This window comes from Oncorhynchus masou, chromosome 29, assembly GCF_036934945.1.
Source record: "Oncorhynchus masou masou isolate Uvic2021 chromosome 29, UVic_Omas_1.1, whole genome shotgun sequence".
Lineage (NCBI taxonomy): Eukaryota > Metazoa > Chordata > Actinopteri > Salmoniformes > Salmonidae > Oncorhynchus > Oncorhynchus masou.
The window spans coordinates 3,027,313-3,054,198 of NC_088240.1; the positions used below are offsets into that span (position 1 = coordinate 3,027,313).

Here is a 26,886-nt window from a genome sequence, read left to right on the forward strand (position 1 = left end):
ATTGAAACTACCTCTGTAATAGACTCCTTAAAGTTATTAGCTTGGGAGTTTTGGACTGTCCGATTATGGGCCCCTAAGATATAAATACTGGACGTCTGTTGTTTATAAGGTTTATAGGTTTATAGGTCACTTGTCAATAAGTCACTTGGCTATAAGTCACCTGTCTATAAGTCACTTGTCAATAAGTCACCTGGCTGTAAGTCACCTGGCTGTAAGTCACCTGTCTATAAGTCACCTGGCTATAAGTCACCTGACTATAAGTCACCTGGCTATAAGTCACCTGGCTATAAGTCACCTTTCTATAAGTCACCTGTCTATAAGTCACCTGGCTATAAGTCACCTGGCTATAAGACACCTGGCTATAAGTCACCTGGCTATAAGTCACCTGGCTATAAGTCACCTGGCTATAAGTCACCTGGCTATAAGTCACTTGGCTATAAGTCACCTGGCTATAAGTCACCTGGCTATAAGTCACCTGGCTATAAGTCACCTGGCTGTAAGTCACCTGGCTGTAAGTCACCTGGCTGTAAGTCACCTGGCTATAAGTCACCTGGCTATAAGTCACTTGGCTGTAAGTCACCTGGCTATAAGTCACCTGGCTATAAGTCACCTGGCTATAAGTCACCTGGCTATAAGTCACCTGGCTGTAAGTCACCTGGCTGTAAGTCACTTGGCTGTAAGTCACCTGGCTGTAAGTCACCTGTTTTATTTCATGGTAACATATTTTAACAGACCACGCTGACATACCTTTGGGCTTGTGCCTCCAACAGTGCGTGTGTTTTCTATACGCGTTCCCACAGCCCGTAGGGAGACATCTCATTTTGTGGTGATACATTTTAGTCAATGCAACGGTTTGCAGAGCTGTTAATAGATGTTTTCTATTTAAAGCTATTGGATCAGCGGTGTGAAATCATCTCTGGCGTTTTTTTTTGTATTGGATTGTCTCTCCGTTACTGCAACAGCTGGTAGGGTCTATCTCCTTCAAGGCCTCTGGGGGGAGGGGGGGAGGGGGATGGGGGATGGGGGGGAACGGGAGGGGGGCATGCATGAAAGGATGCCGTGAAGAAGGGGGAATGAGGGGGAAAGGGGGGGGGGGGGAAGGGGGAGGCAAAATACTGTGGAAGTGGAAGGAAAAGTTGAGAAGGTTGGGGGTGGAATACGCAGCTGCTGTGTAACACTGACCTCAGATCAGCTCAAGGTTGGTAGTCATAAAGAGTCTCAGAATAGGAATTCTGATCAGATCAGGTCTGTTCTGTACCCTGGTTTACCAGACCTGGTAGAGACTGATCTTAGATCAGGTATTAGAACACACTCCCTTGGCTGTGTGTGACCTCTGAAGGGGTATTATCGCCGATGGTAAAATCAAACGCATTGCACATGTAGCCGTCAATCTTTTCCTCTGTGATACTGCATACAAATAGCCTGGACTGCCAACCATTACACATACTAGACAAGACTCTATTCCTGTAGTCACAGAGAGACTGTGGTAGGGTCCAGACTCTATTCCTGTAGTCAGAGAGAGAGACTGTGGAAGGGTCCAGATTCTATTCCTGTAGTCAGAGAGAGACTGTGGAAGGGTCCAGACTATATTCCTGTAGTCAGAGAGAGACTGTGGAAGTGTCCAGACTCTATTCCTGTAGTCAGAGAGAGAGAGACTGTGGAAGGGTCCAGACTCTATTCCTGTAGTCAGAGAGAGAGAGACTGTGGAAGGGTCCAGACTCTATTCCTGTAGTCAGAGAGAGAGACTGTGGAATGGTCCAGACTCTATTCCTGTAGTCAGAGAGAGAGAGAGACTGTGGAAGGGTCCAGACTCTATTCCTGTAGTCAGAGAGAGACTGTGGAAGGGTCCAGACTATTCCTGTAGTTAGAGAGAGAGAGACTGTGGAAGGGTCCAGACTCTATTCCTGTAGTCAGTGAGAGAGACTGTGGAAGGGTCCAGACTATTCCTGTAGTTAGAGAGAGAGACTGTGGAAGGGTCCAGACTCTATTCCTGTAGTCAGAGAGAGACTGTGGAAGGGTCCAGACTCTATTCCTGTAGTCAGAGAGAGAGACTGTGGAAGGGTCCAGACTCTATTCCTGTAGTCAGAGAGAGAGAGACTGTGGAAGGGTCCAGACTCTATTCCTGTAGTCAGAGAGAGAGACTTTGATGGAGTCCAGACTCTATTCCTGTAGTCAGAGAGAGTGGAAGGGTCCAGACTCTATTCCTGTAGTCAGGAAGAGACTGTGGAAGGGTCCAGACTCTATTCCTGTAGTCAGAGAGAGAGACTGTGGAATGGTCCAGACTCTATTCCTGTAGTCAGAGAGAGAAGGGTCCAGACTGTGGAAGAGACTTTGGTCCAGACTCTATTCCTGTAGTCAGAGAGAGAGAGACTGTGGAAGGGTCCAGACTCTATTCCTGTAGTCAGAGAGAGAGACTGTGGAAGAGTCCAGACTCTATTCCTGTAGTCAGAGAGAGAGACTGTGGAAGAGTTGTGGAAGACTGTGGAAGAGTCCAGACTCTATTCCTGTAGTCAGAGAGAGAGATACTGTGGAAGGGTCCAGACTCTATTCCTGTAGTCAGAGAGAGAGATACTGTGGAAGGGTCCAGACTCTATTCCTGTAGTCAGAGAGAGAGAGAGACTGTGGAATGGTCCAGACTCTATTCCTGTAGTCAGAGAGAGAGACTGTGGAAGGGTCCAGACTCTATTCCTGTAGTCAGAGAGAGAGAGACTGTGGAAGGGTCCAGACTATATTCCTGTAGTCAGAGAGAGACTGTGGAAGTGTCCAGACTCTATTCCTATAGTCAGAGAGAGAGACTGTGGAAGGGTCCAGACTCTATTCCTGTAGTCAGAGAGAGAGAGACTGTGGAAGGGTCCAGACTCTATTCCTGTAGTCAGAGAGAGAGACTGTGGAAGGGTCCAGACTATTCCTGTAGTCAGAGAGAGAGAGAGACTGTGGAAGGGTCCAGAATCTATTCCTGTAGTCACAGAGAGAGAGAGACTGTGGAAGGGTCAAAACTCTATTCCTGTAGTCAGAGAGAGACTGTGGAAGGATCCAGACTATTCCTGTAGTCAGAGAGAGACTGTGGAAGGGTCCAGACTATATTCCTGTAGTCAGAGAGAGACTGTGGAAGGGTCCAGACTCTATTCCTGTAGTCAGAGAGAGACTGTGGAAGGGTCCAGACTCTATTCCTGTAGTCAGAGAGAGAGAGACTGTGGAAGGGTCCATACTCTATTCCTGTAGTCAGAGAGAGAGAGAGACTGTGGAAGGGTCCAGACTCTATTCTTGTAGTCAGAGAGAGAGAGACTGTGGAAGGGTCCAGACTATTCCTGTAGTCAGAGAGAGAGAGACTGTGGAAGGGTCCAGACTCTATTCCTGTAGTCAGAGAGAGAGACTGTGGAATGGTCCAGACTCTATTCCTGTAGTCAGAGAGAGAGAGACTGTGGAAGGGTCCAGACTCTATTCCTGTAGTCAGAGAGAGAGACTGTGGAATGGTCCAGACTCTATTCCTGTAGTCAGTGAGAGAGACTGTGGAAGGGTCCAGACTATTCCTGTAGTTAGAGAGAGAGAGACTGTGGAAGGGTCCAGACTCTATTCCTGTAGTCAGAGAGAGACTGTGGAAGGGTCCAGACTCTATTCCTGTAGTCAGAGAGAGACTGTGGAATGGTCCAGACTCTATTCCTGTAGTCAGAGAGAGAGACTGTGGAAGGGTCCAGACTCTATTCCTGTAGTCAGAGAGAGAGAGACTGTGGAAGGGTCCAGACTCTATTCCTGTAGTCAGAGAGAGAGAGAGACTGTGGAAGGGTCCAGACTCTATTCCTGTAGTCAGAGAGAGAGAGACTGTGGAAGGGTCCAGACTCTATTCCTGTAGTCAGAGAGAGAGAGATTGTGGAAGGGTCCAGACTATATTCCTGTAGTCAGAGAGAGAGAGACTGTGGAAGGGTCAGACTCTATTCCTGTAGTCAGAGAGAGAGAGAGACTGTGGAAGGGTCCAGACTATTCCTGTAGTCAGAGAGAGAGACTGTGGAAGGGTCCAGACTCTATTCCTGTAGTCAGAGAGAGACTGTGGAAGGGTCCAGACTCTATTCCTGTAGTCAGAGAGAGAGAGACTGTGGAAGAGTCCAGACTCCATTCCTGTAGTCAGAGAGAGAGAGAGAATGTGGAAGGGTCCATACTATTCCTGTAGTCAGAGAGAGAGAGACTGTGGAAGGGTCCAGACTCTATTCCTGTAGTCAGAGAGAGAGAGACTGTGGAAGGGTCCAGACTCTATTCCTGTAGTCAGAGAGAGAGAGACTGTGGAAGGGTCCAGACTATATTCCTGTAGTCAGAGAGAGAGAGACTGTGGAAGGGTCCAGACTCTATTCCTGTAGTCAGAGAGAGAGAGACTGTGGAAGGGTCCAGACTATATTCCTGTAGTCAGAGAGAGAGACTGTGGAAGGGTCCAGACTATATTCCTGTAGTCAGAGAGAGAGAGAGACTGTGGAAGGGTCCAGACTCTATTCCTGTAGTCAGAGAGAGAGAGAGACTGTGGAAGGGTCCAGACTCTATTCCTGTAGTCAGAGAGAGAGAGAGACTGTGGAAGGGTCCAGACTCTATTCCTGTAGTCAGAGAGAGAGACTGTGGAAGGGTCCAGACTATTCCTGTAGTCAGAGAGAGAGACTGTGGAAGGGTCCAGACTATATTCCTGTAGTCAGAGAGAGAGACTGTGGAAGGGTCCAGACTATTCCTGTAGTCAGAGAGAGAGACTGTGGAAGGGTCCAGACTATATTCCTGTAGTCAGAGAGAGAGAGACTGTGGAAGGGTCCAGACTCTATTCCTGTAGTCAGAGAGAGAGAGACTGTGGAAGGGTCCAGACTCTATTCCTGTAGTCAGAGAGAGAGAGACTGTGGAAGGGTCCAGACTATATTCCTGTAGTCAGAGAGAGACTGTGGAAGGGTCCAGACTCTATTCCTGTAGTCAGAGAGAGAGAGACTGCGGAAGGGTCCAGACTCTATTCCTGTAGTCAGAGAGAGAGAGAGAGACTGTGGAAGGGTCCAGACTCTATTCCTGTAGTCAGAGAGAGAGAGACTGTGGAAGGGTCCAGACTATATTCCTGTAGTCAGAGAGAGAGAGACTGTGGAAGGGTCCAGACTCTATTCCTGTAGTCAGAGAGAGAGACTGTGGAAGGGTCCAGACTCTATTCCTGTAGTCAGAGAGAGAGATGTGGAAGGGTCCAGACTCTATTCCTGTAGTCAGAAGAGAGACTGTGGAAGGGTCCAGACTATATTCCTGTAGTCAGAGAGAGAGACTGTGGAAGGGTCCAGACTCTATTCCTGTAGTCAGAGAGAGAGAGACTGTGGAAGGGTCCAGACTCTATTCCTGTAGTCAGAGAGAGAGAGAGACTGTGGAAGGTTCCAGACTATATTCCTGTAGTCAGAGAGAGAGACTGTGGAAGGGTCCAGACTCTATTCCTGTAGTCAGAGAGAGAGACTGTGGAAGGGTCCAGACTCTATTCCTGTAGTCAGAGAGAGAGAGAGACTGTGGAAGGGTCCAGACTCTATTCCTGTAGTCAGAGAGAGAGAGACTGTGGAAGGGTCCAAACTCTATTCCTGTAGTCAGAGAGAGACTGTGGAAGGGTCCAGACTCTATTCCTGTAGACAGAGAGAGAGACTGTGGAAGGGTCCAGACTCTATTCCTGTAGTCAGAGAGAGAGAGACTGTGGAAGGGTCCAAACTCTATTCCTGTAGTCAGAGAGAGAGAGACTGTGGAAGGGTCCAGACTATTCCTGTAGTCAGAGAGAGAGACTGTGGAAGGGTCCAGACTCTGTTCCTGTAGTCAGAGAGAGAGAGAGACTGTGGAAGAGTCCAGACTCTATTCCTGTAGTCAGAGAGAGAGAGACTGTGGAAGAGTCCAGACTCTATTCCTGTAGTCAGAGAGAGAGACTGTGGAAGGGTCCAGACTCTATTCCTGTAGTCAGAGAGAGAGACTGTGGAAGGGTCCAGACTATGTTCCTGTAGTCAGAGAGAGAGAGACTGTGGAAGAGTCCAGACTCTATTCCTGTAGTCAGAGAGAGAGAGAGACTGTGGAAGAGTCCAGACTCTATTCCTGTAGTCAGAGAGAGAGACTGTGGAAGGGTCCAGACTCTATTCCTGTAGTCAGAGAGAGAGAGACTGTGGAAGGGTCCAGACTATTCCTGTAGTCAGAGAGAGAGACTGTGGAAGGGTCCAGACTCTATTCCTGTAGTCAGAGAGAGAGAGACTGTGGAAGGGTCCAGACTCTATTCCTGTAGTCAGAGAGAGAGACTGTGGAAGGGTCCAGACCCTATTCCTGTAGTCAGAGAGAGACTGTGGAAGGGTCCAGACCCTATTCCTGTAGTCAGAGAGAGAGAGACTGTGGAAAGGTCCAGACTCTATTCCTGTAGTCAGAGAGAGACTGTGGAAGGGTCCAGACTCTATTCCTGTAGTCAGAGAGAGAGAGACTGTGGAAGGGTCCAGACTCTATTCCTGTAGTCAGAGAGAGAGAGAGACTGTGGAAGGGTCCAGACCCTATTCCTGTAGTCAGAGAGAGACTGTGGAAGGGTCCAGACTATTCCTGTAGTCAGAGAGAGAGAGAGACTGTGGAAGGGTCCAGACTCTATTCCTGTAGTCAGAGAGAGAGACTGTGGAAGGGTCCAGACTCTATTCCTGTAGTCAGAGAGAGAGAGACTGTGGAAGGGTCCAGACCCTATTCCTGTAGTCAGAGAGAGAGAGACTGTGGAAGGGTCCAGACTCTATTCCTGTAGTCAGAGAGAGAGAGACTGTGGAAGGGTCCAGACTCTATTCCTGTAGTCAGAGAGAGAGAGACTGTGGAAGGGTTCAGACTCTATTCCTGTAGTCAGAGAGAGAGAGACTGTGGAAGGGTCCAGACCCTATTCCTGTAGTCAGAGAGAGACTGTGGAAGGGTCCAGACTATTCCTGTAGTCAGAGAGAGAGAGACTGTGGAAGGGTCCAGACTCTATTCCTGTAGTCAGAGAGAGAGAGACTGTGGAAGGGTCCAGACTCTATTCCTGTAGTCAGAGAGAGAGACTGTGGAAGGGTCCAGACTCTATTCCTGTAGTCAGAGAGAGAGAGACTGTGGAAGGGTCCAGACTCTATTCCTGTAGTCAGAGAGAGAGACTGTGGAAGGGTCCAGACTATATTCCTGTAGTCAGAGAGAGAGACTGTGGAAGGGTCCAGACCCTATTCCTGTAGTCAGAGAGAGACTGTGGAAGGGTCCAGACTATTCCTGTAGTCAGAGAGAGAGAGACTGTGGAAGGGTCCAGACTCTATTCCTGTAGTCAGAGAGAGAGACTGTGGAAGAGTCCAGACTCTATTCCTGTAGTCAGAGAGAGACTGTGGAAGGGTCCAGACTCTATTCCTGTAGTCAGAGAGAGAGAGACTGTGGAAGGGTCCAGACTATATTCCTGTAGTCAGAGAGAGAGAGGACTGTGGAAGGGTCCAGACTATTCCTGTAGTCAGAGAGAGAGAGACTGTGGAAGGGTCCAGACTCTATTCCTGTAGTCAGAGAGAGAGAGACTGTGGAAGGGTCCAGACCCTATTCCTGTAGTCAGAGAGAGACTGTGGAAGGGTCCAGACTATTCCTGTAGTCAGAGAGAGAGAGAGACTGTGGAAGGGTCCAGACTCTATTCCTGTAGTCAGAGAGAGAGACTGTGGAAGGGTCCAGACTCTATTCCTGTAGTCAGAGAGAGAGAGACTGTGGAAGGGTCCAGACCCTATTCCTGTAGTCAGAGAGAGAGACTGTGGAAGGGTCCAGACTCTATTCCTGTAGTCAGAGAGAGAGAGACTGTGGAAGGGTCCAGACTCTATTCCTGTAGTCAGAGAGAGAGACTGTGGAAGGGTTCAGACTCTATTCCTGTAGTCAGAGAGTGAGAGACTGTGGAAGGGTCCAGACTCTATTCCTGTAGTCAGAGAGAGAGACTGTGGAAGGGTCCAGACTCTATTCCTGTAGTCAGAGAGAGAGAGACTGTGGAAGGGTCCAGACTCTATTCCTGTAGTCAGAGAGAGAGACTGTGGAAGGGTCCAGACTATATTCCTGTAGTCAGAGAGAGACTGTGGAAGGGTCCAGACTCTATTCCTGTAGTCAGAGAGAGAGAGAGACTGTGGAAGGGTCCAGACTCTATTCCTGTAGTCAGAGAGAGAGACTGTGGAAGGGTCCAGACTATTCCTGTAGTCAGAGAGAGAGAGACTGTGGAAGGGTCCAGACTCTGTTCCTGTAGTCAGAGAGAGAGAGAGACTGTGGAAGAGTCCAGACTCTATTCCTGTAGTCAGAGAGAGAGAGACTGTGGAAGAGTCCAGACTCTATTCCTGTAGTCAGAGAGAGAGAGACTGTGGAAGGGTCCAGACTCTATTCCTGTAGTCAGAGAGAGACTGTGGAAGGGTCCAGACTATGTTCCTGTAGTCAGAGAGAGAGAGAGACTGTGGAAGAGTCCAGACTCTATTCCTGTAGTCAGAGAGAGAGAGAGACTGTGGAAGAGTCCAGACTCTATTCCTGTAGTCAGAGAGAGAGAGACTGTGGAAGGGTCCAGACTCTATTCCTGTAGTCAGAGAGAGAGACTGTGGAAGGGTCCAGACTATTCCTGTAGTCAGAGAGAGAGAGACTGTGGAAGGGTCCAGACTCTATTCCTGTAGTCAGAGAGAGACTGTGGAAGGGTCCAGACTCTATTCCTGTAGTCAGAGAGAGACTGTGGAAGGGTCCAGACCCTATTCCTGTAGTCAGAGAGAGACTGTGGAAGGGTCCAGACCCTATTCCTGTAGTCAGAGAGAGAGACTGTGGAAAGGTCCAGACTCTATTCCTGTAGTCAGAGAGAGAGACTGTGGAAGGGTCCAGACTCTATTCCTGTAGTCAGAGAGAGAGAGACTGTGGAAGGGTCCAGACTCTATTCCTGTAGTCAGAGAGAGAGAGACTGTGGAAGGGTCCAGACCCTATTCCTGTAGTCAGAGAGACTGTGGAAGGGTCCAGACTATTCCTGTAGTCAGAGAGAGAGAGACTGTGGAAGGGTCCAGACTCTATTCCTGTAGTCAGAGAGAGAGAGACTGTGGAAGGGTCCAGACTCTATTCCTGTAGTCAGAGAGAGAGAGACTGTGGAAGGGTCCAGACCCTATTCCTGTAGTCAGAGAGAGAGAGACTGTGGAAGGGTCCAGACTCTATTCCTGTAGTCAGAGAGAGAGAGACTGTGGAAGGGTCCAGACTCTATTCCTGTAGTCAGAGAGAGAGAGACTGTGGAAGGGTTCAGACTCTATTCCTGTAGTCAGAGAGAGAGAGACTGTGGAAGGGTCCAGACCCTATTCCTGTAGTCAGAGAGAGACTGTGGAAGGGTCCAGACTATTCCTGTAGTCAGAGAGAGAGAGAGACTGTGGAAGGGTCCAGACTCTATTCCTGTAGTCAGAGAGAGAGAGACTGTGGAAGGGTCCAGACTCTATTCCTGTAGTCAGAGAGAGAGACTGTGGAAGGGTCCAGACTCTATTCCTGTAGTCAGAGAGAGAGAGACTGTGGAAGGGTCCAGACTCTATTCCTGTAGTCAGAGAGAGAGACTGTGGAAGGGTCCAGACTATATTCCTGTAGTCAGAGAGAGAGACTGTGGAAGGGTCCAGACCCTATTCCTGTAGTCAGAGAGAGACTGTGGAAGGGTCCAGACTATTCCTGTAGTCAGAGAGAGAGAGAGACTGTGGAAGGGTCCAGACTCTATTCCTGTAGTCAGAGAGAGAGAGACTGTGGAAGAGTCCAGACTCTATTCCTGTAGTCAGAGAGAGACTGTGGAAGGGTCCAGACTCTATTCCTGTAGTCAGAGAGAGAGAGACTGTGGAAGGGTCCAGACTATATTCCTGTAGTCAGAGAGAGAGAGGGACTGTGGAAGGGTCCAGACTATTCCTGTAGTCAGAGAGAGAGACTGTGGAAGGGTCCAGACTCTATTCCTGTAGTCAGAGAGAGAGAGACTGTGGAAGGGTCCAGACCCTATTCCTGTAGTCAGAGAGAGACTGTGGAAGGGTCCAGACTATTCCTGTAGTCAGAGAGAGAGAGACTGTGGAAGGGTCCAGACTCTATTCCTGTAGTCAGAGAGAGAGAGACTGTGGAAGGGTCCAGACTCTATTCCTGTAGTCAGAGAGAGAGACTGTGGAAGGGTCCAGACCCTATTCCTGTAGTCAGAGAGAGAGAGACTGTGGAAGGGTCCAGACTCTATTCCTGTAGTCAGAGAGAGAGAGACTGTGGAAGGGTCCAGACTCTATTCCTGTAGTCAGAGAGAGACTGTGGAAGGGTTCAGACTCTATTCCTGTAGTCAGAGAGTGAGAGACTGTGGAAGGGTCCAGACTCTATTCCTGTAGTCAGAGAGAGAGACTGTGGAAGGGTCCAGACTCTATTCCTGTAGTCAGAGAGAGAGAGACTGTGGAAGGGTCCAGACTCTATTCCTGTAGTCAGAGAGAGACTGTGGAAGGGTCCAGACTATATTCCTGTAGTCAGAGAGAGAGACTGTGGAAGGGTCCAGACTCTATTCCTGTAGTCAGAGAGAGAGAGAGACTGTGGAAGGGTCCAGACTCTATTCCTGTAGTCAGAGAGAGAGACTGTGGAAGGGTCCAGACTCTATTCCTGTAGTCAGAGAGAGAGACTGTGGAAGGGTCCAGACTCTATTCCTGTAGTCAGAGAGAGAGAGACTGTGGAAGGGTCCAGACCCTATTCCTGTAGTCAGAGAGAGAGAGAGACTGTGGAAGGGTCCAGACTCTATTCCTGTAGTCAGAGAGAGAGACTGTGGAAGAGTCAGACTCTATTCCTGTAGTCAGAGAGAGAGAGAGACTGTGGAAGGGTCCAGACTCTATTCCTGTAGTCAGAGAGAGAGAGACTGTGGAAGGGTCCAGACTCTATTCCTGTAGTCAGAGAGAGAGAGACTGTGGAAGGGTCCAGACTATATTCCTGTAGTCAGAGAGAGAGAGGGACTGTGGAAGGGTCCAGACTATTCCTGTAGTCAGAGAGAGAGAGACTGTGGAAGGGTCCAGACTCTATTCCTGTAGTCAGAGAGAGAGAGAGACTGTGGAAGGGTCCAGACCCTATTCCTGTAGTCAGAGAGAGACTGTGGAAGGGTCCAGACTATTCCTGTAGTCAGAGAGAGAGAGACTGTGGAAGGGTCCAGACTCTATTCCTGTAGTCAGAGAGAGAGACTGTGGAAGAGTCCAGACTCTATTCCTGTAGTCAGAGAGAGAGACTGTGGAAGGGTCCAGACTCTATTCCTGTAGTCAGAGAGAGAGAGACTGTGGAAGGGTCCAGACTATATTCCTGTAGTCAGAGAGAGAGAGGGACTGTGGAAGGGTCCAGACTATTCCTGTAGTCAGAGAGAGAGAGACTGTGGAAGGGTCCAGACTCTATTCCTGTAGTCAGAGAGAGAGAGACTGTGGAAGGGTCCAGACCCTATTCCTGTAGTCAGAGAGAGACTGTGGAAGGGTCCAGACTATTCCTGTAGTCAGAGAGAGAGAGAGACTGTGGAAGGGTCCAGACTCTATTCCTGTAGTCAGAGAGAGAGACTGTGGAAGGGTCCAGACTCTATTCCTGTAGTCAGAGAGAGAGACTGTGGAAGGGTCCAGACCCTATTCCTGTAGTCAGAGAGAGAGAGACTGTGGAAGGGTCCAGACTCTATTCCTGTAGTCAGAGAGAGAGAGACTGTGGAAGGGTCCAGACTCTATTCCTGTAGTCAGAGAGAGAGAGACTGTGGAAGGGTTCAGACTCTATTCCTGTAGTCAGAGAGAGAGAGACTGTGGAAGGGTCCAGACTCTATTCCTGTAGTCAGAGAGAGAGACTGTGGAAGGGTCCAGACTCTATTCCTGTAGTCAGAGAGAGAGACTGTGGAAGGGTCCAGACTCTATTCCTGTAGTCAGAGAGAGAGACTGTGGAAGGGTCCAGACTCTATTCCTGTAGTCAGAGAGAGACTGTGGAAGGGTCCAGACTCTATTCCTGTAGTCAGAGAGAGAGAGAGACTGTGGAAGGGTCCAGACTCTATTCCTGTAGTCAGAGAGAGAGACTGTGGAAGGGTCCAGACTCTATTCCTGTAGTCAGAGAGAGAGACTGTGGAAGGGTCCAGACTCTATTCCTGTAGTCAGAGAGAGAGAGACTGTGGAAGGGTCCAGACCCTATTCCTGTAGTCAGAGAGAGAGACTGTGGAAGGGTCCAGACTCTATTCCTGTAGTCAGAGAGAGAGAGACTGTGGAAGAGTCCAGACTCTATTCCTGTAGTCAGAGAGAGAGAGACTGTGGAAGGGTCCAGACTCTATTCCTGTAGTCAGAGAGAGAGAGACTGTGGAAGGGTCCAGACTCTATTCCTGTAGTCAGAGAGAGAGAGACTGTGGAAGGGTCCAGACTATTCCTGTAGTCAGAGAGAGAGAGAGACTGTGGAAGGGTCCAGACTCTATTCCTGTAGTCAGAGAGAGAGAGACTGTGGAAGGGTCCAGACTATTCCTGTAGTCAGAGAGAGAGAGACTGTGGAAGGGTCCAGACTCTATTCCTGTAGTCAGAGAGAGAGACTGTGGAATGGTCCAGACTCTATTCCTGTAGTCAGAGAGAGAGAGACTGTGGAAGAGTCCAGACTCTATTCCTGTAGTCAGAGAGAGAGACTGTGGAAGGGTCCAGACCCTATTCCTGTAGTCAGAGAGAGAGACTGTGGAAGGGTCCAGACCCTATTCCTGTAGTCAGAGAGAGAGACTGTGGAAGGGTCCAGACTCTATTCCTGTAGTCAGAGAGAGAGAGAGACTGTGGAAGGGTCCAGACTCTATTCCTGTAGTCAGAGAGAGAGAGACTGTGGAAGGGTCCAGACCCTATTCCTGTAGTCAGAGAGAGAGAGACTGTGGAAGGGTCCAGACTCTATTCCTGTAGTCAGAGAGAGAGACTGTGGAAGGGTCCAGACTCTATTCCTGTAGTCAGAGAGAGACTGTGGAAGGGTCCAGACTCTATTCCTGTAGTCAGAGAGAGAGACTGTGGAAGGGTCCAGACCCTATTCCTGTAGTCAGAGAGAGAGACTGTGGAAGGGTCCAGACTCTATTCCTGTAGTCAGAGAGAGAGACTGTGGAAGAGTCCAGACTCTATTCCTGTAGTCAGAGAGAGAGAGAGACTGTGGAAGGGTCCAGACTCTATTCCTGTAGTCAGAGAGAGAGAGACTGTGGAAGGGTCCAGACTCTATTCCTGTAGTCAGAGAGAGAGAGACTGTGGAAGGGTCCAGACTATTCCTGTAGTCAGAGAGAGAGAGAGAGACTGTGGAAGGGTCCAGACTCTATTCCTGTAGTCAGAGAGAGAGAGACTGTGGAAGGGTCCAGACTCTATTCCTGTAGTCAGAGAGAGAGACTGTGGAATGGTCCAGACTCTATTCCTGTAGTCAGAGAGAGAGACTGTGGAAGAGTCCAGACTCTATTCCTGTAGTCAGAGAGAGAGACTGTGGAAGGGTCCAGACCCTATTCCTGTAGTCAGAGAGAGACTGTGGAAGGGTCCAGACCCTATTCCTGTAGTCAGAGAGAGAGACTGTGGAAGGGTCCAGACTCTATTCCTGTAGTCAGAGAGAGAGAGAGACTGTGGAAGGGTCCAGACTCTATTCCTGTAGTCAGAGAGAGAGAGAGACTGTGGAAGGGTCCAGACCCTATTCCTGTAGTCAGAGAGAGAGAGACTGTGGAAGGGTCCAGACTCTATTCCTGTAGTCAGAGAGAGAGAGAGACTGTGGAAGGGTCCAGACTATTCCTGTAGTCAGAGAGAGAGAGACTGTGGAAGGGTCCTGACTATTCCTGTAGTCACAGAGAGACTGTGGAAGGGTCCAGACTCTATTCATGTAGTCAGAGATAGATACTGTGGAAGGGTCCAGACCCTTTTCCTGTAGTCAGAGAGAGAGAGAGACTGTGGAAGGGTCCAGACTCTATTCCTGTAGTCAGAGAGAGAGAGACTGTGGAAGGGTCCAGACTCTATTCCTGTAGTCAGAGAGAGAGAGACTGTGGAAGGGTCCAGACCCTATTCCTGTAGTCAGAGAGAGACTGTGGAAGGGTCCAGACTATTCCTGTAGTCAGAGAGAGAGAGACTGTGGAAGGGTCCAGACTCTATTCCTGTAGTCAGAGAGAGAGAGACTGTGGAAGGGTCCAGACTCTATTCCTGTAGTCAGAGAGAGAGACTGTGGAAGGGTCCAGACTCTATTCCTGTAGTCAGAGAGAGAGAGAGACTGTGGAAGGGTCCAGACTCTATTCCTGTAGTCAGAGAGAGAGACTGTGGAAGGGTCCAGACCCTATTCCTGTAGTCAGAGAGAGACTGTGGAAGGGTCCAGACTCTATTCCTGTAGTCAGAGAGAGAGAGACTGTGGAAGGGTCCAGAGTCTTCCAACAGGCACAAACAGGGAGGAAAAGGGCTGCATTTGAATCTGTTTAAACTCAAATTGAACCTTTTCTTTAATCCCTCCCTCCCTCCCTCCCTCCCTCCCTCCCTCCCTCCCTCCCTCCCTCCCTCCCCCTCCCTCCCTCCCTCCCTCCCTCCCTCCCCTCCCTCCCTCCCCCTCCCCCCCCCTCCCCCTCCCTCCCTCCCTCCCTCCCTCCCTCCCCCTCCCTCCCTCCCTCCCTCCCTCCCTCCCCCCTCCCTCCCTCTCTTCCCCCTCCCTCCCTCCCTCCCTCCCCCCCTCCCTCCCTCCCCCTCCCTCCCTCCCTCCCTCCCTCCCTCCCTCCCCTCCCCCTCCCTCCCTCCCTCTCTTCCTCCCTCCCTCCCTCCCTCCCTCCCTCCCTCCCTCCCTCCCTCCCTCCCTCCCTCCCTCCAGACTGCAGGAGGAGATCCACCAGAGGGAAGAGGCAGAGAACAACCTTTCTGCCTTCAGAGCTGTGAGTCACACTTCCCCTCTCCTTCTCTCTCTCTTTGTCTGCCTTCAGAACTTTCTCTCTTACCAAATGATCAATGAAATACTTGCAGTCAGATGAGATCATTGATGCAAGTGTGATACCAACATGGACTGTCTGTCTGTCTGTCTGTCTGTCTGTCTCTCTCTCTCTCTCTCTCTCTGTCACTCTCTCTCTCTCTCTGTCTGTCTCTCTCTCTGTCTCTCTCTCTCTGTCTCTGTCTCTCTCTCTGTCTCTGTCTCTCTCTCTGTCTCTCTCTCTGTCTCTCTCTCTGTCTCTGTCTCTCTCTCTCTGTCTCTCTCTCTCTCTCTCTCTCTCTCTGTGTCAGTCTGTCGGCTCTCGTCTTGGGAAAGGCCTTATGCTGAAACATCAATACTAAACGTCAACTCTATCCCCTGTTCTTGTTCCGTTTCTCTAGGACGTGGACTCTGCCACTCTGGCCAGGCTGGACCTGGAGAGACGCATTGAGAGTCTACAGGAGGAGATCGCCTTCCTCAAGAAGATCCACGAAGAGGTTAGTGTGGTCCTGCATGGCCTTTTGAGACAATTCCTAACTCCTTTTCACACAACTGAGCCAAGCCATGCCAAACTGAACTGGGCTGGCCTGTTGAGGCTTCTGCCATAGTTGCTCAAACCATGCTACGAGGTTCATGTGAACAGAACATATCAAACCAGCACATTATGCTGTGGAAACAGGAGATAGGATCCTGGCCTATGGGCCATTCACTATGGGCCATTCACTATGGGCCATTCACTATGGGCCATTCACTATGGGCCATTCATTATGGGCCATTCACTATGGGCCATTCACTATGGGCCATTCACTATGGGCCATTCACTATGGGCCATTCACTATGGGCCATTCACTATGGGCCATTCATTATGGGCCATTCACTATGGGCCATTCACTATGGGCCATTCATTATGGGCCATTCACTATGGGCCATTCATTATGGGCCATTCACTATGGGCCATTCACTATGGGCCATTCACTATGGGCCATTCACTATGGGCCATTCACTATGGGCCATTCATTATGGGCCATTCACTATGGGCTATTCACTATGGGCCATTCATTATGGGCCATTCACTATGGGCCATTCACTATGGGCCATTCACTATGGGCCATTCCCTATGGGCCATTCACTATGGGCCATTCACTATGGGCCATTCACTATGGGCCATTCCCTATGGGCCATTCCCTATGGGCCATTCCCTATGGGCCATTCACTATAGGCCATTCACTATGGGCCATTCACTATACCTTCACTATACTCCCAGCTACTGTACTCCCAGCTAATATACTCTCAGATACTATAGTCCCAGATTCTATACTCCCAGCTAATATACTCTCAGATACTGTACTCCCAGCTACTGTACTCCCAGCTAACCATACATCTCCAACCATACATATCCAACCATACACCTGTCCTGACTTGGTTAAGGCAGAGTGTCAGCTGGGCCTGTGACATCGAGGGCCCTGTGTAACATTGTTCAACAGATGCACAGCTAAAATTAAACCATGAGAAAGAGAGACTAGCAGCTGGGAAATATTTAGGGCTGAGAGAGAGAGAGAGAGAGAGAGAGAGAGAGAGAGAGAGAGAGCGAGAGAGAGAGAGAGAGAGAGAGAGAGAGAGAGAGAGAGAGAGAGAGAGACCATTGGTCCTGTCTGTGTGTCGTAGGAGCCAGGGTTTTGTACATTGAATGACTCAGGAACGTTGAGGAAAGAAGTAGCTCATTATGCTAAAGGATCATTAAAAAAGAAAAAGGCACAAAACCGTGTTACTTTATTAACGCCGCTATAAAAAAACGTGAAGTTTCAGGGTTCATCAGAACCTCTCTTCACAAAGGCTAGTAATCCAAATAAAATCCTGTTTTTACTACTACGAAAAACAACCACTGTAGCAGCGATTCTGATTCTTACATATAAAACCACTCTGATTCAACTCAAGTTGACCCCTATAACACCTAACCTCTGACCCCTGACCTTTATCCCCTGACCTAAAACCCCTGTCCTCTGACCTCGCAGGAGATCCATGAGCTGACGAGCCAGATGCAGGAGACCTCGGTGCAGGTCCAGATGGACATGTCCAAACCAGACCTGACCGCTGCCCTCAGGGACATCCGTATGCAGTACGAGGGCATCGCAGCCAAGAACATCTCCGAGGCAGAGGAATGGTACCAGTCCAAGGTGAACACCATCTATAACAGTAGTATATAATATGGAACAGTACAGAGGAACCATCTATAACAGTATTATATAATATGGAACAGTACAGAGGAACCATCTATAACAGTAGTATATAATATAATATGGTAATATTGCTCTCATCGGGATGGTTGAGATAAATTGGCTTAGGACAATTTCAATTTTGTTATGTATTTTGTTTCAATTAATTTAATTCATTAAATTGAAATTGGAATTTAAATGAAATCGACTCCAACCCTGAACATGATAAAATCCCGACATTATCTGTGAGTGATTGCCAGTACTTGAAGCAGAGCATTGCTAGATGAGCTAAAGATGGATATTGATATGTGGACTGTGACAGTAGCTAAGCTAACTACAAAGGGCACCACTAGACAGTGACAGTAGCTAAGCTAACTACATCAGCACCACTAGACAGTGACAGTAGCTAAGCTAACCACTAGACAGTGACAGTAGCTAAGCTAACCACATCGGCACCACTACACAGTGACAGTAGCTAAGCTAACTACATCAGCACCACTACACAGTGACAGTAGCTAAGCTAACTACATCAGCACCACTACACAGTGACAGTAGCTAAGCTAACTACATCAGCACCACTACACAGTGACAGTAGCTAAGCTAACTACATCAGCACCACTACACAGTGACAGTAGCTAAGCTAACTACATCAGCACCACTACACAGTGACAGTAGCTAAGCTAACTACATCAGCACCACTAGACAGTGACAGTAGCTAAGCTAACTACATCAGCACCACTAGACAGTGACAGTAGCTAAGCTAACTACATCAGCACCACTAGACAGTGACAGTAGCTAAGCTAACTACATTGGCACCACTACACAGTGACAGTAGCTAAGCTAACTACATCAGCACCACTAGACAGTGACAGTAGCTAAGCTAACTACATTGGCACCACTACACAGTGACAGTAGCTAAGCTAACTACATCAGCACCACTACACAGTGACAGTAGCTAAGCTAACTACATCAGCACCACTAGACAGTGACAGTAGCTAAGCTAACTACATCAGCACCACTAGACAGTGACAGTAGCTAAGCTAACTACATTGGCACCACTACACAGTGACAGTAGCTAAGCTAACTACATCAGCACCACTAGACAGTGACAGTAGCTAAGCTAACTACATCAGCACCACTAGACAGTGACAGTAGCTAAGCTAACTACATCAGCACCACTAGACAGTGACAGTAGCTAAGCTAACTACATCGGCACCACTAGACAGTGACAGTAGCTAAGCTAACTACATTGGCACCAGTACACAGTGACAGTAGCTAAGCTAACTACAGCAGCACCACTACACAGTGACAGTAGCTAAGCTAACTACATCAGCACCACTACACAGTGACAGTAGCTAAGCTAACTACATCAGCACCACTACACAGTGACAGTAGCTAAGCTAACTACATCAGCACCACTACACAGTGACAGTAGCTAAGCTAACTACATCAGCACCACTAGACAGTGACAGTAGCTAAGCTAACTACATCGGCACCACTACACAGTGACAGTAGCTAAGCTAACTACATCGGCACCACTAGACAGTGACAGTAGCTAAGCTAACTACATTGGCACCACTACACAGTGACAGTAGCTAAGCTAACTACATTGGCACCACTACACAGTGACAGTAGCTAAGCTAACTACATTGGCACCACTACACAGTGACAGTAGCTAAGCTAACTACATCGGCACCACTAGATAGTGACAGTAGCTAAGCTAACTACATCAGCACCACTAGACAGTGACATCTATTCTACCCCATGTCTCCACCTCCTCTCCAGGTGTCAGACCTGAACCAGGCTGTGAACAAGAACAACGATGCTCTGAGACAGGCCAAACAGGAGAGCATGGAGTTCAGGCATCAGATCCAGTCCTACACCTGTGAGATCGACTAAGCTCAAGGGAACCGTGAGTAGTCTGTTACTACACCCTACTCTATATTACTACACCCTACTTAGTGACTCTATATTACTACGCCTACTACTATATTACTACGCCCTACTCTATATTACTACGCCTACTCTATATTACTACGCCCTAACTACTCTATACCTACTACGCCCTACTCTATATTACCACTACGTGACAGTAGCTACTCTATATTACTACGCCCACAGTGACTCTATATTACTTCTTGTATTTGACAGTCCAATGGTTTTAAATATGTGGGTGACGTAGCTAAGCTACTTTAGGACAATTCCCTAACCTATCATCACTAATCACCTCTCCCAGTGACATAGCCCCATCCCCCTCTCAATCTAACTAACTATACGTGTTTACCTACTTTACTGTTAATGTAATCATTCCTCCCCACTCTCTCTCTCTCTCTCTCTCTCTCTCACTCTCTCTCTAACTCTCACCAGTCTCTGACTAGCTCGCTAACTCATCAGCACCACTCTCTAGCTAAGCTCTCTCTCACCACTACTCTGACAGTAGCTAAGCTCTCTCCACCACTAGACTAGCCCTCTCCCCCTCTCTCTCAGTAGCTAAGCTAACTCTCAGCTCGCTCTCTCTCTCTCGCTCTCTCGCTCTGACAGTCTCTACTCCCCCTCTAGACTCCCTTAGCTCACTCTCTCTCTCTCTCTCTCTCTCTCTCTCTCTCTCTCCTCACCACTACAGAACGCTAGTCTCTGCTGAGGCAGATGAGAGAGATGGAGGATCGTCTGGGAAACGAGGCTGGAGGTTACCAGGACTCCGTCACCCGTCTGGAGGCTGAGATCGCCAAGATGAAGGATGAGATGGCTCGTCACCTCAGAGAGTACCAGGACCTCCTCAATGTCAAGATGGCCCTGGATATAGAGATCGCTACCTACAGGAAGCTACTGGAAGGAGAGGAGAGCCGGTGTCAGAGATAGGGATAAGTAGAGGGAGGAGAGGAGAGGGAGGAGTTCAGGAGAGGGAGGAGAGGAGTAGGGGGAGGGATAGAGAAGAGGTAGGGGAGGAGTAGGGGGGGAGGTGTAGGGGGAGGGATAGAGAAGAGGGAGGAGAGGTGGAGGGGGGATAGAGAAGAGGGAGAGGAGGAGTAGGGGGAGGGATAGAGAAGAGGGAGGAGAGGTGGAGGGGGAGGGATAGAGAAGAGGGAGAGGAGGAGTAGGGGGAGGGATAGAGAAGTGGGAGGAGAGGTGGAGGGGGATAGAGAAGAGGGAGAGGAGGAGTAGGGGGAGGGATAGAGAAGAGGGAGAGGAGGAGTAGGGGGAGGGATAGAGAAGAGGGAGAGGAGGAGTAGGGGGAGGGATAGAGAAGAGGGAGTAGAGGTGTAGGGAGAGGGAAAGAGAAGAGGGAGGAGAGGTGGAGGGGGAGGGATAGAGAAGAGGGAGAGGAGGATTAGGGGGAGGGATAGAGAAGTGGGAGGAGAGGTGGAGGGGGAGGGATAGAGAAGAGGGAGAGGAGGAGTAGGGGGAGGGATAGAGAAGAGGGAGGAGAGGTGTAGGGAGAGGGAAAGAGAAGAGGGAGGAGAGGTGGAGGGGGAGGGATAGAGAAGAGGGAGAGGAGGAGTAGGGGGAGGGATAGAGAAGTGGGAGGAGAGGTGGAGGGGGAGGGATAGAGAAGAGGGAGAGGAGGAGTAGGGGGAGGGATAGAGAAGAGGGAGGAGAGGTGTAGGGAGAGGGAAAGAGAAGAGGGAGGAGAGGTGGAGGGGGAGGGATAGAGAAGAGGGAGAGGAGGAGTAGGGGGAGGGATAGAGAAGTGGGAGGAGAGGTGGAGGGGGGATAGAGAAGAGGGAGAGGAGGAGTAGGGGGAGGGATAGAGAAGAGGGAGAGGAGGAGTAGGGGGAGGGATAGAGAAGAGGGAGGAGAGGTGTAGGGGGGATAGAGAAGAGGGAGGAGGGGGGGGAGATAGAGAAGAGGTAGGGGAGGAGTAGGGGGAGGGGAGGTGGGAGGGGGGATAGAGAAGAGGGAGGAGAGGGGGGAGATAGAGAAGAGGTAGGGGAGGAGATAGGGGGAGGGGAGGATGTCAGAAGGGATAGAGAAGAGGGAGGAGAGGGGGAGATAGAGAAGAGGGAAGGGGGCAGTAGGGCGAGGGATCCCAAAATACATGTATAAATTGATCAAAACAAAGTAAGGTAGTTGTGCAATACATTTTATAGATAAAACAATAAGTGCCCTATCTTCAAATGTTTGTAGGCGTTTCTCCTCAGACAATACAACAGATGATTCAAATGGGGTGTGGAAGATATTTAAACTCTTCCCGGTAGGATACACTTGTGCTTCCTCTTCCCCATTACCGTTGAGAAGGAGGGAGAAGATAAGATGCAAGGTATTGCAAAAGACACATTGCGATAGGGCCAGGGTAAAAGTAGGCGAGGGAGGTCATCATGAATGGAATCAGCCACAATAGATTGTTGCAGGGACTTTCAAACGTTCAGTCAAATAGATATCTAACCTGTCATTTCCTGTATGTTTTGTCTTCTCTCTCTCTCTTTCCCCAGCATCACTGTTACTGGCTCCCACTCCGCTGCTCACTCTGCTGCTCACTCTGCTGCCTCATCATATTCCACCATTGGATTCAGAGGTGAGAGCACGTTTCTTCAGCGTCACATTTTACCAGAAGGGGGAGAAGCAGAAAATAGGTTGACAGTTCAGTGCATTTCAGATATTGATAATTCTAAGACCAGGGAGGGGAGGAGAGGAGTAGGGGGAGGAGAGGTGTAGGGGGAGGAGAGGTGTAGGGGGAGGAGGGAGGGGAGGAGTAGAGGGGAGGAGAGGTGTAGGGGGGAGGAGAGGAGAAGGGGGGGGAGGAGAGGTATAGGGGGAGGAGAGGAGAAGGGGGGGAGGAGAGGTGTAGGGGGTATGTCTTGTTTACCAGCCAAATGAAATTAATGGAGCCCAATTAGAGTTAATTAATATTGATCAAAGACGTCATAAATCAACTGTGGCTTTTGGGTTAGCTTGTGGTTATTTTTTACCTATTTCAAGGGCCTATCTCCTCTCTGCTGCTGTGGTAAGAGACTAAGGTTGTTTTGGGGGTTAGGTTGTGGTTTGATCAGGTTGTGGTTAGGTTGAGGTTAGGTGCTGAGGTGAGCTTAGGTTGTGGTTTTGATCCGGTTATGGTTAGGTTAGGTTGAGGTAAGGTTAGGTTGTGGTTTGATCAGGTTGTGGTTAGGTTAGGTTGAGGTAGGGTTAGGTTGTGGTTGTGGGTGGGTTACGGTTGTGATAGTTTTACTTGTGATCTATACTTTCCATTCAAAACATCAGCCGTTAGATAGTTGGTTAGTCTTGAGTTGACATCTTTTTCAAGTCTCATTAAGCCTGAGAGCTGAGTCCTGGGTTAGACTGAGGTTGTGTTACCTCTGTGCTCTCCCTGCAGAGACCAGCCCAGACGTAGGGCGTTCATCAGAGGTCCACTCAAAGAAGACTGTTCTGATCAAGACCATCGAAACCCGCGATGGAGAGGTGAGCTAAACAGACTGAACGACAAAAAACTGAAGACATTATGGACCAATATATGCCTCATCCTAAATAACTCCATATCCCCTTCATAGTGCACTCCCAGGGCCCGGAATCGTGTCCAAAGTAGCACACTATATATAAGGAATAGGGTGTTATTATGCACTTGGACATAGCATCTCATAGCCTTACAGTCATTTAATTAATACATTTTGATCGAGATTAAATATTCATTGAGAGAGGGTGCTAGTGCTCTGTGTGTAAGTACAGTTTAAATCTCAACTGTTGATCAACTACCTTTTAATGAACTCACTTCTCCTATCCAGAGCACCTCAGTATTAGACCTGATGACCCAACCTCCGAGCATCTCACCCTCCTCTCACAGTTCAGAGATGTACAGAGGACACCAGGGTCAATATAATTTCATTTCAGACAATTCATGAAGTGAACAGAAATTCCTGGTTCCCAATTAAACATTTTCTTCATAGAAAAGCATTGAGACGGCCTCCCAAGTGGTGCAATGCTTGATGCATTACGACAGACCCGGGTTCGATCCCAGGCCGTCACAACCGGCCGTGACCGAAAGTTCCATAGGGCAGTACACAATTGGCCCAGCGTCGTCCGGGTTAGGGGAGAGTTTGGCCGGCGGGGGTTTACTTGGCTCATCGCACTCCAGCGACTCCTTGTGGCGGGCTGAGCGCCTGCAGGCTGACCCCTTGGTCATCAGTTGAACAGTGTTTCAGGGTTAAGCGGGCGGGTGTTCAGAAGCAAAGATTTGGTGGTTCCTGTTTCGTAGGATGCATGACTCGACCTTCACCTCCCGAACCCGTTGGAGAGTTGCAGCGATGAGAAAAGATTGTAATTGGATCCCTATTGGAAATCACGGAATTGGGGGGAAAGAGGGAAAATTACAACAACCAAAAAGAAAATCATTGAGGAAAATTAGGAATTGGAATTTACTTCCTGAATTTACATTTTACTTCCTGAATTTACATTTTACTTCCTGGATTGACTGAAACCAGGAAGACACACTATTGTTCACACTAAACTACAGTTGTATAGTCGCTGTCCTGTCCACACTTTAACTGTCCTTGTCACCGGTATATCTATCTGTATTTTATTGTGTTTATTTCACCTTTATTTTCACAGGAAAGTCCCTTTGAGACCTTGTCTCTTTTGGAAGAGAGCCCTGTCTTACAAAAAAAAAAAAAAAAAGCAGCAGAAAAAACAAGGTACATCAACAAGGACAGAGTTGAGATAACGGCAGTGTCATGACAACACAACAACAAAACAACACAACAACACAACAATATAACAAACACAACAACACAACAACACAACAAACACAACAACACAACAATACAACAACACAACAACACAACAATACAACAAACACAACAACACAACACAACAATACAACAAACACAACAACACAACAACCACAACAACACAACAACACAACAATACAACAAACACAACAAACACAACAAACACAACAAACACAACAATACAACAATACAACAACACAACAAATACAACAATACAACAAATACAACAATACAACAATACAACAATACAACAAATACAACAATACAACAAATACAACAAATACAACAATACAACAATACAACAAATACAACAAATACAACAGCACAACAATACAACAACAAATACAACAACACAACAATACAACAAATACAACAATACAACAAATACAACAATACAACAAATACAACAATACAACAACACAACAAATACAACAACACAACAATACAACAAATACAACAATACAACAAATACATAAACCGGATAGGTGCAGTGTTGTTTTATGATAGGGTCAGTCATAGTAGTGTGATAGGTGTTGTTGTACAGGGTCAGTCATAGTAGTATGATAGGTGTTGTTGTACAGGGTCAGTCATAGTAGTATGATAGGTGTTGTTTTACAGGGTCAGTCATAGTAGTATGATAGGTGTTGTTCTACAGGGTCAGTCATAGTAGTGTGATAGGTGTTGTTGTACAGGGTCAGTCATAGTGGTATGATAGGTGTTGTTTTACAGGGTCAGTCATGGTAGTATGATAGGTGTTGTTTTACAGGGTCAGTCATGGTAGTATGTTAGGTGTTGTTGTACAGGGTCAGTCATAGTAGTGTGATAGGTGTTGTTTTACATGGTCAGTCATAGTAGTATGATAGGTGTTGTTTTACAGGGTCAGTCATAGTAGTATGATAGGTGTTGTTTTACAGGGTCAGTCATGGTAGTATGATAGGTGTTGTTTTACAGGGTCAGTCATAGTAGTATGATAGGTGTTGTTTTACAGGGTCAGTCCCAGTAGTGTGATAGGTGTTGTTGTACAGGGTCAGTCATAGTGGTATGATAGGTGTTGTTTTACAGGGTCAGTCATAGTAGTATGATAGGTGTTGTTTTACAGGGTCAGTCATGGTAGTATGATAGGTGTTGTTGTACAGGGTCAGTCATAGTAGTATGATAGGTGTTGTTTTACAGGGTCAGTCATAGTAGTGTGATAGATGTTGTTTTACAGGGTCAGTCATAGTAGTGTGATAGGTGTTGTTTTACAGGGTCAGTCATAGTAGTATGATAGGTGTTGTTTTACAGGGTCAGTCATAGTAGTGTGATAGGTGTTGTTTTACAGGGTCAGTCATGGTAGTATGATAGGTGTTGTTTTACAGGGTCAGTCATAGTAGTATGATAGGTGTTGTTTTACAGGGTCAGTCATGGTAGTATGATAGGTGTTGTTTTACAGGGTTAGTCATAGTAGTAGTATGATAGGTGTTGTTTTACAGGGTCAGTCATAGTAGTATGATAGGTGTTGTTTTACTGGGTCAGCCATAGTGGTACGGAGCTCCAGGAGCAAATTAGGGTTAAGTGCCTTTCTCAACGGCACTTCGACTGATTTTTCACCATGGGTATACAAACCCTGCGATCTTTCACTTACTACCCCAGGCGTTCTAACCGCTAAGCTGCCCGCTGGGCTCCGCCAGCGACTCTGACACACAGCGATGTCACCCGTAAGAACGTGGCCTACGATAAGCAGTGTGGTTTTAAAGAAGTGGCAGCAGCGTTTATACAGGTGATGTCGCCCATAGTCAAAGACCGACAGGGAAATTGACAGAACAATAGTTTTCCTACAACCAAAGCAATCTATTTCTGAAGAACAAGCCCAGTTTAAGTCTCAGTTTCTTCGCTAGATCATCTGCGTGTTTTAAATAACAACTTGTCGTCGATCCAAATGCCCAAGGTATTTATATGAGGGGACTCGTTCATTATTGTATTTTTGTATTCTGTTGTATTTTGTAAAAAACGTTGTGTGATTGTACGATGTGGGGCTCCCTTGTGAAAGAGACCTTGGTCTCAATGAGACTCCCTGTTGAACGAAAGGTACAACAAACAAGTCAAATACAAATCTATACACTTCGTCTCTCTGGGCTATCTGGTTGTTGTCTGTCTGTGCCTGACCTCTCGACCTTGACTGACTGTCCTCTTCTTCCACAGGTGGTCAGTGAATCTACACAGCACCAGCAGGACATCATGTAAACAACAAACAAACAAACAAATGAAGCAACAACAAGTTCAAACATTGTTTTTAAAGGACGTTTACATACCAAGATACAAGGGCTAATCCAGGTAGCTTTTCTAGGGAAAACCTCTTTTGAAAGGTCTCTTTTGGAGAGGGAGTGAGTTATTAACACCATATAAAGAGTTATAACCACATTTACAAAGGGTTATACCTGCCTTAGGTATGTTCATAACTCACTAACTCCTAGTAATCAGATTTTATATGACCAACCACCAAAGGAGAAGAAGACAGAAGAAGACGATATTACCGTAATCAGAAGGCAATGTTACCGTAATCAGAAGGCAATGTTACCGTAATCAGAATACAATGTTACCGTAGTCAGAATACAATGTTACCGTAATCAGAATACAATGTTACCGTAGTCAGAATACAATGTTACCGTAGTCAGAATACAATGTTACCGTAATCAGAAGGAAATGTTACCATAATCAGAATACAATGTTACCGTAATTAGAATACAATGTTACCGTAATCAGAAGGCAATGTTACCGTAATCAGAATACAATGTTACCGTAATCAGAAGGAAATGTTACCGTAGTCAGAAGACAATTTTACCGTAATCAGAAGACAATGTTACCGTAATCAGAAGGTGGGAACAAGGTGGAATGAAAGTCAAGTCGGGCCCTGGCCAGAGCAGAACACGCATGGCTAGAGGGGATCTCCAGAATGTCAAGAGATGTATCTCTGTAGTCCACATTTCTTTGTGTGTGTGTGTGTCAGAAAGGGTCTATCCGCTTCACAATGTTTCACAGCCGATGCTCTGAAATAAAATAGAGTGTATGTTGATTTGGCTTTTATTTACCCATCACGTCTGTGTGTACATTACTATCAAGAGAGAGTAACATGATCA

The 26,886-nt window shown here is 47.8% G+C and overlaps 1 pseudogene; it reads left to right on the forward strand.

Annotated features, from left to right (window-relative positions):
- The window catches only part of LOC135518905 (desmin-like), a 27,606-nt pseudogene extending 784 nt beyond the window's left edge, over positions 1-26,822 (forward strand).
- The last annotated feature ends 64 nt before the right edge of the window (positions 26,823-26,886 follow it).